The 12,464-nt window shown below is 54.4% G+C and overlaps 1 protein-coding gene across 1 annotated transcript in view; it reads right to left on the bottom strand.

Annotated features, from left to right (window-relative positions):
- ZBTB46 (zinc finger and BTB domain containing 46) overlaps positions 1-12,464 on the bottom strand; it is a 97,589-nt gene that overhangs the window by 38,585 nt on the left and 46,540 nt on the right.

Below are 12,464 nucleotides of genomic sequence, written 5' to 3' on the forward strand. Positions count from 1 at the left end.
CAAAAAATCTGACTGGATGTTTGTCCAAAGAAGGCATATAAATGGCTGAGATGCGCACGAAGAGACGGCTGACATCACCAATCACTAAGGAAACACAGGAAAACCACAGAGCGATCCCGCCGCAACCCGCTAGGATGGCTGGAAACAAAACGCCAGGCCAGGCACCATGGCTCACGCTTGTGGTCCCAACATTCTCGGAGGCCGAGACGGAAAGATCTCTTGAGAACAGGAGTTTAAGACCAGCCTGGGCAACACAGCAGGACAAAAAAATTAAAACAAAATTGGCTGGGCACAGTGGCTCATGCCTGTAATCCCAGCACTTTGGGAGCCCAAGGTGGGTGGATCACGGGGTCAGGGATTCAAGACCAGCCTGGCCAAGATGGTGAAACCTCATCTCTACTAAAAATACAAAAATTAGCCAGGCACAGTGGCAGGCACCTGTAATCCCAGCTACTTGAGAGGCTGAGGCAGGAGAACTGCTTGAACCTGGGGGGCAGAGGTTGTAGTGAACCCAGATTGTGCCACTGTACTTCAACCTGGATGACAGAGTGAGACTCCATCTCAAATAAATAAATAAATAAAATGTAATCAAACAAAATTAGCTGAGCAAGGTGGCTCGTGCCTGTGGTCCCGGCTTCTCAGGAGGCTGAGGTGGGAGGATCACTCGAGCCTGGGAGGTTGAGGCTGTGGTGAGCTGTGGTAGAGCCGCTGCACTCCAGTCTGGATGACAGAGCAAGATCCCATCTCAGGAAAAAAAAAAAAAAAGCCAGATAACGTTGGCAAGGATGCAAAGAAATTACAACCCTAGAACCTTGCTGTTGAGAGTAAGATGGTGTCACTTTGAGGAAGAGGAGGGGGTCGGCGGATCCTCACAACGGTAAGTCCCGGAGTCACCACGTGGCCCAGCAGTTCAATGTGCAGGCATGCAGATACCTAAGAGAAATGAAAACACGAGCCCACACAAAACCTCGTCCAGGATCCTCCTAACACATTATTCAAACAGCCAAAAGGTGGAACCACCGCCAAGTCCATCAATGGACGAATGAATAAACACAACATGGTCCATCCGCACAACTGAATATCATGCAGCCATGAAAAGGAATGAAAGCCTGACACAGGCCCCCCCGCACAGAGGAGCCTTGAAAACACACTCAGTGAAGAAAGCCAGACACAGAAGACCACGTGTCACTTCATTTCCATTAACTATCAGGCAAATCTAGAGACAGATTTGTGGCTGCAAAAGGGGCTGGGGAAAGGGTCTCAGGTGAGAGCTAAGTGGTCCAGGGTTTGCTTTTGAGCTGAGGAAAGTGTTCTAAACGGATTGTGCTGATAGCTACACTACGCTATGAATATACTAAAAACCTCTGAATTGCAAATTTTGGTGAATGATGTGTGAATCATCTCTCAACAAAGCTGCTACTTAACAACAAAAAGGTGACGACTTGAGTCATGAATTCAACGGATTTCTTGAGTGTCCCACTCAGGCCAGCTAACTTCATGGAGAAGCCTCCCTCTAGTGGGGCTGTGTGTGGGGAATGAAAACCCCAGAACAGGCTGAGCGATGTGTGATCTGCAGACATTTCCCACAGCAAGAGAATGGATTTTCCACTGTGGTCCTTGACAGGAGCCGGGATCGAACCACAGAAACAGGGGCATGGGGTGGGGGACTCGGAGCTGGGGCACAGGTGACGTCTGCAAACAGCCCTGGGAAAAACATGCACACATCACTCGCTCACAGGCGCGCTCACACACACCTTCAGACACCTTCACACATGCGCTCACAGCTGCTGCTCACAGATGTCCTCATAGAAGCCCTCACACACATGATGCCCTCAGAGACACCCTCACACACGCCGCTCACAAGACGCGCTCACACACGGCCTCACACACGCCGCTCACAGACGCCCTCACACACGCACTCACACGCCCTCACACACGCGCACACACACCGCTCACAAGATGCCCTCACAGACGCCCTCACACACGGCCTCACACACGCGCTCAGACGTCCTCACACACGCCGCTCACAGACGCCCTCACACACGCACTCACATGCCCTCACACACGCGCACACACACCGCTCACAAGATGCCCTCACAGACGCCCTCACACACGGCCTCACACACGCGCTGACGTCCTCACACACGCCGCTCACAGATGCCCTCACACACGGCCTCACACACGCCGCTCACAAGACGCCCTCACAGACGACCTCACACACAGCTCACAAGACGCCCTCAGATGCCCTCACACACGCCGCTCACAAGACGCCCTCACAGACACCCTCACACACGCGCTCACACACACCGCTCACAAGATGCCCTCACACAACCTCACACAGACGCTCTCACACGCCCTCACACACGCCGCTCACAAGATGCCCTCACACACGTCGCTCACAAGACGCCCTCACACACGCGCTCACACACACCGCTCACAAGACGCCCTCACACACGCGCTCACACACACTGCTCACAAGATGCCCTCACAGACGCCCTCACACGGCCTCACACACGCGCTCACAGACACCCTCACACGTGCTCACAGATGCCCTCACACGCCCTCACACACGCCGCTCACAAGACGCCCTCACACACGCACTCACACACACCGCTCACAAGATGCCCTCACAGACGCCCTCACACACGCCGCTCACAAGACGCCCTCACAGACACCCACACACGCGCTCACAGACGCCCTCACACACGCTGCTCACAAGATGCCCTCACACACTCACAAGATGCCCTCACAGACGCCCTCACACATGCCCTCACAGACGCCCTCACAGACACCGCTCACAAGACGCCCTCACAGACACCCTCACACACGCCCTCACACACGCCACTCACAAGACGCCCTCACACACACTGCTCACAAGATGCCCTCACAAACACACTCACAAGACGCCCTCACACACGCCCTCACACACGCCGCTCACAAGACGCCCTCACACACGCTGCTCACAAGATGCCCTCACACACTCACACACAGCAGACGCCCTCAGAGACACCCTCACACAAGCCCTCACAGACGCCACTCACAAGACGCCCTCACACACGCCGTTCACAAGACGCCCTCACAGACGTCCTCACACACACTGCTCACAAGATGCCCTCACAAACACACTCACAAGACGCCCTCACAGACGCTGCTCACAAGACACCCTCACACACGCCCTCACACACGCCGCTCACAAGACGCCCTCACACACCCTCACAGACGCCCTCACACACACCGCTCACAAGACGCCCTCACAGACGCCCTCACACACACCAGACGCCCTCAGAGACACCCTCACACACGTGCTCACACACGCCCTCACAGACACCCTCACACATGCCGCTCACAAGACGCCCTCACACACACCCTCAGATGCCCTCACACACGCCGCTCACAAGACGCCCTCACACACGCCCTCAGACGCCCTCACACACACCAGACGCCCTCAGAGACACCCTCACACACGCGCTCACACACGCCCTCACACACGCCCTCATACACGCCCTCACACACACCAGACACCCTCAGAGACACCCTCACACACGCCGCTCACAAGACGCCCTCACAGATGCCCTCACACACGCCGCTCACAAGACGCCCTCACAGACGCCCTCACACATGCCCTCACACACGCCGCTCACAAGACGCCCTCACACACGCCCTCACACACGTCGCTCACAAGACGCCCTCACACACGCCCTCACACACGTCGCTCACAAGACGCCCTCACACACGCTGCTCACAAGACGCCCTCACACAGGCCCTCATACATGCCCTCATACACACCAGACGCCCTCAGAGACACCCTCACACATGCGCTCACATACGCCCTCACACACACCGCTCACAAGACGCCCTCACAAACGCCCTCACACACGTCGCTCACCAGACACCCTCACAAACGCCCTCACAGACACCCTCACACACACCGCTCACAAGACGCCCTCACACACGCTGCTCACAAGACGCCCTCACAGACGCCCTCACACACACCGCTCACAAGACGCCCTCACACACGCCCTCACACATGCCCTCACAGACACCCTCACACACACCGCTCACAAGACGCCCTCACACACGCCGCTCACAAGACGCCCTCACACACGCCCTCACAGACGCCCTCACAGACGCCCTCACACACGCTGCTCAAAAGACGCCCTCAGAGATGTCCTCACACACGCCCTCACACACGCCGCTCACAAGACGCCCTCACACACCGCTCACAAGATGCCCTCACACACGCCCTCAGACACCCTCACACACGCTGCTCACAAGACGCCCTCACAGACGCCCTCACACACACCGCTCACAAGACGCCCTCACACACGCCCTCACAGACACCCTCACACATGCTGCTCACAAGACGCCCTCACACACACCAGACGCCCTCAGAGACACCCTCACACACGCCCTCACACACGCCGCTCACAAGACACCCTCACAAATGCCCTCACAGATGCCCTCACACACGCCGCTCACAAGACACCCTCATACACGCCCTCACACACGCCGCTCACAAGATACCCTCACAAACGCCCTCACACACGTCGCTCACAAGACGCCCTCACAAACGCCCTCACAGACGCCCTCACACACACCGCTCACAAGACGCCCTCACACACGCCCTCACAGACACCCTCACACATGCTGCTCACAAGACGCCCTCACAGACGTCCTCACAGACGCCCTCACACACGCCGCTCACAAGACGCCCTCACACACACTGCTCACAAGACGCCCTCACAGACGCCCTCACACACGCCCTCACAGACGTCCTCACACACGCTGCTCACAAGATGCCCTCACAAACACACTCACAAGATGCCCTCACACACGCCGCTCACAAGACGCCCTCACAGACGCCCTCATTCACGCCCTCACACACACCAGACGCCCTCAGAGACACCCTCACACATGCCCGCATAGACGCCCTTACATGCCGCTCACAAGATGCCCTCACAAACACCCTCACACACGCTCTCACAGATGCCCTCACACACGCTCTCACAGACGCCCTCACACACTGCTCACAAGATGCCCTCACAAACACCGCTCACAAGACGCCCTCACACACGCCACTCACAAGACGCCCTCACGGACACCCTCACACATGCCCTCAGAGACACCCTCACACACGTGCTCACAAACACACTCACAAGACGCCCTCACACACGCCACTCACAAGATGCCCTCACAAACGCCCTCACACATGCGCTCACACACGCACTCACAGATGCCGCTCACAAGATGCCCTCACACACGCGCTCACAGATGGCCTCACACATGCCGCTCACAAGACGCCCTCACGGATGCCCTCACACACGCCCTCACAGACGCCCTCACACACGTGCTCACACACACCCTCACACACGCACTCACAGATGCCGCTCACAAGATGCCCTCACAGACGCCGCTCACAAGATGCCCTCACACACGCGCTCACAGACGGCCTCACACACGCCGCTCACAAGACGCCCTCACGGATGCCCTCACACACGCTGCTCACAAGACGCCCTCACAGACGCCCTCACACACGCACTCACAGACGCCCTCACACACGCCGCTCACGACACCCTCACAAACGCCCTCACACACAGGCTCACAAACGGCCTCACAAACGCCTTCACACACAGGCTCACAAACGCCCACACACACACACACTCACAGACAGCCTCACACACGCCGCTCACAAGATGGCCTCAGACGCGTTCACAGACGCGCTCACACACACCCTCACAGACGCCCTCACACCCTCACACGCTGCTCACAGACGCCCTCACACACGCCCTCAAAGATGCCGCTCACAGATGTTCTCACAGACGCCCTCACACACGCTGCTCACACCCTCCCAGCCGCCCACAGAGACGCTGATCGCAGACACCAGCCAGGTGGCACCGCAGGGGCACAAACGCCTCAGGGCAGCACGCGTGAGTCCCGCCCGGCGGGAGTGCGTAGGAATCCCTGAGGAGGCAGACGTGCGGACTGTCAGGCTACCTGTGACTTCTGGAGGCTTCCGGAGGATATTTTTCCAAACCAGACTCTATTTTTCCAACCTATACTCCTCCTTTTTATGTATTTTTGCAAGTCCCTTGATGGTCCGTCCTATTAATGGTGCCTTTCTAGGAACTAAATATACAGGCTATATCCAAACGGACGTTAAGGCTTCGCCTCAGCTCGGTAAGCGGTGACGACACAGGCAGGGCGGCTTTGCCACGAAAGGCAGTGTCCTCACGGCCCGGAGACTACGAAGAGCAAGGTCAAAGTGCCGGCAGCTGCGGCAGATGCGTCCTCGCGGCCTCTCCTTGGTCTGGGAGCAGAGTGCCTGCTCTGCTGTCACGGGCACGAGCGCCGGGACGAGGCCCCAACCTGTCAGTTCACTCCTCACTCCCTTCAAGGCCCTCCCCAGATGCAGCCACGCAGGGCTTCCACACGAATGTGGGGCTGTGCACATTCAGCTCCTAAGAGGTTTCAAACAAAAATCATCAAACTTTATTCATTTTTATTTTTTTTGAGACAGAGTTTTGCTCTTGTCGCCCAGGCTGGAGTGCAGTGGTGTGATCTCTGCTCACAGCAATCTCTGCCTCCCAGGTTCAATCAATTCTCCTGCCTCAGCCTCCCAAGTAGCTGGGACTACAGGCATGGGCCACCATACTTGGTTAATTTTTGTATTTTTAGTAGAGATGGGGTTTCTCCATGTTGATCAGGCTGGTCTCGAACTCCTGACCTCAGGTGATCTGCCCCCTCAGCCTCCCAAAGTGCTGGGATTACAGGTGTGAGCCACCACACCTGGCCAAAATTACTCATTTTTAAAGCCAAATTTTAAATCTAGGCCAGGCGCGGTGGCTCACGCCTGTAATCCCAGCATTTTGGGAGGCTGAGGCGGGTGGATCACGAGGTCAAGAGATCGAGACCATCCTGACCAACATGGTGAAACCTTGTCTCTACTAAAAATACAAAAATTAGCCGGGCACGGTGGCGCACGCCTGTAATCCCAACTACTCAGGAGGCTGAGGAGGAAGAATTGCTTCAACCCAGGAGGCGGAGGTTGCAGGGAGCTGAGATTGCGCCACTGTGCTCCAGCCTGGTGACAGAGCAAGAGTCCGTCTCAAAAAAAAAAAAAAATCTCTGTACCTGAAAAATCCCCAAGTATTTGTAATTCAGGAGGAAAGTAAACTCACACAGCCAAGCAAAGTTGCCGCAGGCACCTTTGACAAATCAACACCTTCCATGCAGTCCAGGAACTGGCACTGGAGGACCTTGTGGGTGCCTGTGGGTGGCGAGGGCCAGCACAGAGCCGTGTAAGCAAATGGACGGAAATGTCCCCGGGTTCTGGGCTCCATTCGCCATGAAGCAAGACCAATGTTCCCCAGCCCTAAATTGATCAAATACATCAGAAATTTACTGGCATACCTAATATATTATAACGTTAAAATCATTATCAAGAAACCTTTAGAGAGACTGGAAACGGTGGCTCATGCCTGTAATCCCAGCACTTTGGGAGGCTGAGGCGGGAGGATCGCTTGAGGCCAGGAGTTCAAGACCAGACTGGGCAATATAGCAAGACCCCATCGCTACAAAAAATAGAAAAATTAGCTACTCAGGAGGCTAAAGAGGGAGGACTGCTTGAGCCCAGGTGGTTGAAGTGGCAGTAAGCCATGACTGTGCCACTGAACTCCAGCCTGGGCAACAGAGCAAAATCTTGTCTCTAAATAAATAAACAAAGCAAGCCAAAGCTAACAGGGCTGAGTCCCTGTCCCAGCACGGCGTGAGTGACATTTCTTCCACCCTTTCCAAAGAGGCCCCATCCAAGATAAAGCAAACAGGATATGATTTCTGATAAAATTTCTTTTTAAAAACAATCCTTCAAGCCTGTAATTCCAGCACTGTGGGAGGCTGAGGTGGGCAGATCACAAGGTCAGGAGTTTGAGACCAGCCTGGCCAACATGGTGAAACCCTGTCTCTACTAAAAATACAAAAATTAACCAGGCATGTTGGTGGACACCTGTAATCCCAGCTACTCAGGAAGCTGAGGCAGGAGAATTGCTTGAACCTGTAAGGCAGAGCAGTGAGCTGAGACAGCGCACTCCAGCCCGGGCGACAGAGCGAGACTCTATCTCAAACAAAAACCAAAAAACGACAACAGCAAAAAAACACAGAATCCTTCAGGGTAAAAGAAAATTACAATATCAAGGGTGAAGTGTGAATGGGTGAGTAAAGTGAACCACGCAGGGGCAGTCCTCCGGTGTCTAACACCCGGGGCTTCTGCGGTGAACCCTGGCTCAAGTCATCTGGGGTGGGGCAGAGTCCTTCAAACAGCTGAGTTTGGAGGTGTAGGGGCAAAGCACCCCAGTGCCCGTGGGCACAGCCCTCCATCTGCCCTCACCTCCTTCAGGCTACCCAGCCATAGGCAGGAGCTCCCAGCCACAGGGGCACACAGCTGCTCTTGCTGGCACCAGGGCCAGGCCGGGCCCTCCCTCACACCACCTGTGTTGGGGCCTCCAGGGACAGGGGGCCCCAGGCAGACAGAGTTGGCCTGGCCTGGTGCTGGAGCCGCCTGCTCTGAGGCCTCCCTCTCCGCCACTGAGATAGGAGAGGAATGCAGAAAACCGGCAAAACAAGGCCAAGGCCTCCAATCTCAAAGGAGGGACTCCGAGCGCAGGCTGTGGCTGGGCCCGTCCTCCCATGTGCCCTGTCCACCACTCAGGGCAACCCTGCCAGAGACAGGAGATGCACCCAGGAACCGGCCCCTCCCCCAGCTGGCGACAGGTGTGGAGGGATCAGACATCAGACGCGTGTAGGGTTTGCTCCTGCAACAAGGATCTGGAGTTTCAAAGTCCAGAGTCCTTCTCCCGGGCCATGGGCCATGATAATTTCCTTCCCAAAGTTCTAGAAATAACATTCAGGATGTTTCCTAATGTAAGAATAGCACCACTCAAGTAAAATTTTAAAGTAACCGACCCCTTTAAAATACTAGAATTAGAAGAACAAATGAACAGGCCTGGTTATATGTGAATATCCCATAATAATCTAAGTCCATGGAAACTATGATGACCACTTGTGCTGACTGTGACCTTGGTGGGTTCTGGCTGGTTTCAGCATCCTCTTTGGCAGTGACTTTTAGAAGGGGGAGTGGAGCTGGAGCTCTGGCCTGAATGTCTGTGTCCCTCCAAAATTCATGTCGAAACTAAATCCCCGTTGTGGTGGTCTCTGGAAAAGTGACGAGGTCACGAGGGCCCCTCCTGGTGCATGGAATGGATTCGTGTCCTTGGAAAGAGGCCTCGAGAGCTGCCTGCCCCTGCATCTCCCACGCCACCTACGAGGACAGAGCAGCTCTCACCAGACACAGAACCTGCTGGCATCTGAATCTCAGACTTCTGCATCTCAGAACTGTAAGACATCTCTTCCTACTGTGTAGAAATCACACCGTCTGTGGCCTAAGACAGCTGGTCTTCTGGGAATTCATCATCCTGGCAATGGGAAAGGGAAGGAGCCAAGTGGCCAGGCGGGCGTGTGTATGATTCGATGCTGCTCCCCAGGTTCTAATCCTCCTGCCTCTGGAGGAGAGAAGGAGCCCAGGCGAAGGTGGGAGGCGCCCCTGACAGGCAGGCATGGCAGGAAACTGGCCACAAGATGTGAGGAGGATAAATGTAGAGGCCACACTAGACCACAGATGGAATTCAGGAAGAGAAACTGAGGAGTAACTACATCAAAAATGAAACCGCAAGGCCAGGCGCGGTGGCCACGCCTGCAACCCCAGCACTGCGAGAGGCCGAGGTGGGTGGATCACTTGAGCCCAGGAGTTCAAGACCAGCCTGAGCAACGTGGCGAGACCCCATCTCTACAAAAAATTAGCTGGGCATGGTGGCATGCACTTGTGGTCCCAGTCACTCAGGAGACTGAGGTGGGAGGATCGCTTGAGCCCAGGAGTTCAAGGTTCCAGTGAGCCATGATTGTGCCACTGCACTCCAGCCTGGGCAACAGAGCAAAAGTGAAATTATGCAAACAGAATGGCAAGATAAAAGCAGTATTTACATATTACAACCAATTTGCATGTAAACAAATTAGAGTCTGGTGTTATACAACACCATAGAAAACGCTTTTATTATTGTTATGAAAAAGCTAAAATCAGCCAGCACTTTGGGAGGCCAAGGTGGGAGATCCCTTGAGGTTAGGAGATCGAGACCATCTTGGCCAACATGGTGAAACCCTGTCTGTACTAAAAACACAAACATTAGCTGGGCGTGGTGGCGTGTGCCTGTAATCCCAGCTACTTGGAGGCTGAGGCAACAGAATCACTTGAACCCAGAAGGCAGAGGTTCCAGTGAGCCGAGATCTCGCCACTGCACTTCAGCCTGGGCAACAGAGTGAGACTCCGTCTTTTTTTTCCTTTTCTTTTTTTTTTTTTGTTTTTGAGCAGCGGGGAAGGGGAGGGATGTAGGCCCCCCCTCGACCCCCCGAGACTTCGTCTTAAAAAAGAAAAAGCTAAAACCCTTCACATTAGTCAAGGAGGCTGTGACTAACTGTCAGGAGTGGGCGTGGATAGGGGTCCGGTGCAGCCCCGAGTGCAGCCCAGAGTGCAGATCCCAAAAGAGACGCTTTTTAACAAACACAGCAAACAGGATGAAAACATCGAAGCCTCACCATAAAGGGCGAGGTGAGAAGACGGACTCTAGAGTGGAAAAGGGACTTCCCTTCTTCCTGTGAGTGATACTTGACAACATTCTGGAAATGTAGCTCACTTAAAATGTTGAGCTATAAAGAGATTGCAATTAAAACAAGCAGATTTTTTAAAAGATTAAACTAGATCATGCAGTGTTAGCTGCAAAGCGGGGCATAAATAGATATGGAACAGGAAAGAGAAAGGGGCCTGGGCCTGGGGAACTGAGGTCCCGCAGGGCCACAGAGGGAGGAGGGATGGAGGGGAGGGGAGGGGGCTAGGCTCACACCCGGCCGGAGGCAGGATTCCGCCTCTAAGACTTCTCACTGAATCCATTCTGCACTTCCTAACGATGCTGAATGGTGCATTTGAGAAATTCTGCAGGCTCACCCACCGGACAGACCCTCCCACATGCCTGGTCTACCCACGGCAACGAACGGAGACTTCCGGAGGACTCCCGGTCTTACCCTTCAGCAAGTAGTTCATGCATCACCTTTCACTGTGTTTCACAGCCCACACAACATAAAGTTCAACAAACGGCATGAGGCCGGGCGCTATGGCCCACACCTGTAATCCCTCCACTTTGGGAGCTCAGGGTAGGAGGATCACCTGAGTCTGGGAGTTTGAGGCTGCAGTGAGCTGTGATTGCACCATTGCATCTAGCCTGGACAACAGGGCGAGACCTTGTCTCTGAAGAAAGGGAAATGTACGGAAAACGCTTACAGATACGCTTTGTCTAGAATCACCTTCCCATTTTACATACTTACTCCTTGCTTCTAAAGTGCTGTGTTTCTTATCCTCATTAAAATCAAGTTTCCTCATTAACTGTAACTATCAAAAGGTTTTCACAGCCAGGTGCGTCTTGGGAGGCCGAGGTGGAGCAATTACCTGAGGTCGAGAGTTCAAGACGAGCCCGGCCAACAGGGTGAAACCCCGTCTCCACTAAAAACACAAAAAATCACGCTATCGCACTCCAGCCTGGGCGACAAGACTCGAACCACCATGGTTAAGTTTTTTCTTTTTTGAAATGGAGGCTCATTCTGTTGCCCAGGCTGGAGTGCAGTGGCGCAATCACAGCCCACTGCAACCTGTGCTCCCAGGTTCAAGCAATTCTCCTGCCTCAGCCTCCCAAGTAGCTGGGACTACAGGCGCCTGCCACCATGCCCAGGTAATTTTTTGGGTTTTTGGTAGACAGGGTTTCACCATGTTGGCCAGGATGGTCTTGATCTCCTAATCTTGTGATCTGCTCACCTCGGCCTCCCAAAGTGCTGCGATTACAGGGGTGAGCCATGCTTTTTTGTTCGTTTTGTTTTAAGAGAGGCAGTCTTGCTCTGTCGCTCAGGCTGGAGTGCAGTGGCACAATCTCAGCTCACTGCAGCCTCTGCCTCCTGGGTTCAAGTGATTCTCCTACCTCAGCCTCCTGAGTAGCTGAGACTACAGGTGCACACTGCCACACCCGGCTAATTTTTTTTTGGTATTTTAGCAAAGACGAGGTTTCACTGTGTTGCCCAGGCTGGTCTCAAACTCCTGAGCTCAGGCAATCCGCTCGCTTTGGCTAGGATTACAGGCATGAGCCACCTCGCCCAGCCAGTTAACACTTAAAAGACAAACAATATCAAATGCTGGTGACAAGGAAGAGCAGACGGAACCTCACAGCCCACTGGCAGGACTGTAAAGTACGACGCGCACCGCGGGCAACAGTTTGGAGGGTTCTCATCAAGTTCAACATTACGGCCCAGCAGCTCCACCCCATGTACTCACCTAAGAGTGATCAAACCACACATTCACAAAAAGACTTGTGCAAAAT

The sequence above is a fragment of the Aotus nancymaae genome, unplaced genomic scaffold (assembly GCF_030222135.1).
Source record: "Aotus nancymaae isolate 86718 unplaced genomic scaffold, 86718_ANA_hifiasm-v0.15.2.pri h1tg000029l, whole genome shotgun sequence".
NCBI lineage: Eukaryota > Metazoa > Chordata > Mammalia > Primates > Aotidae > Aotus > Aotus nancymaae.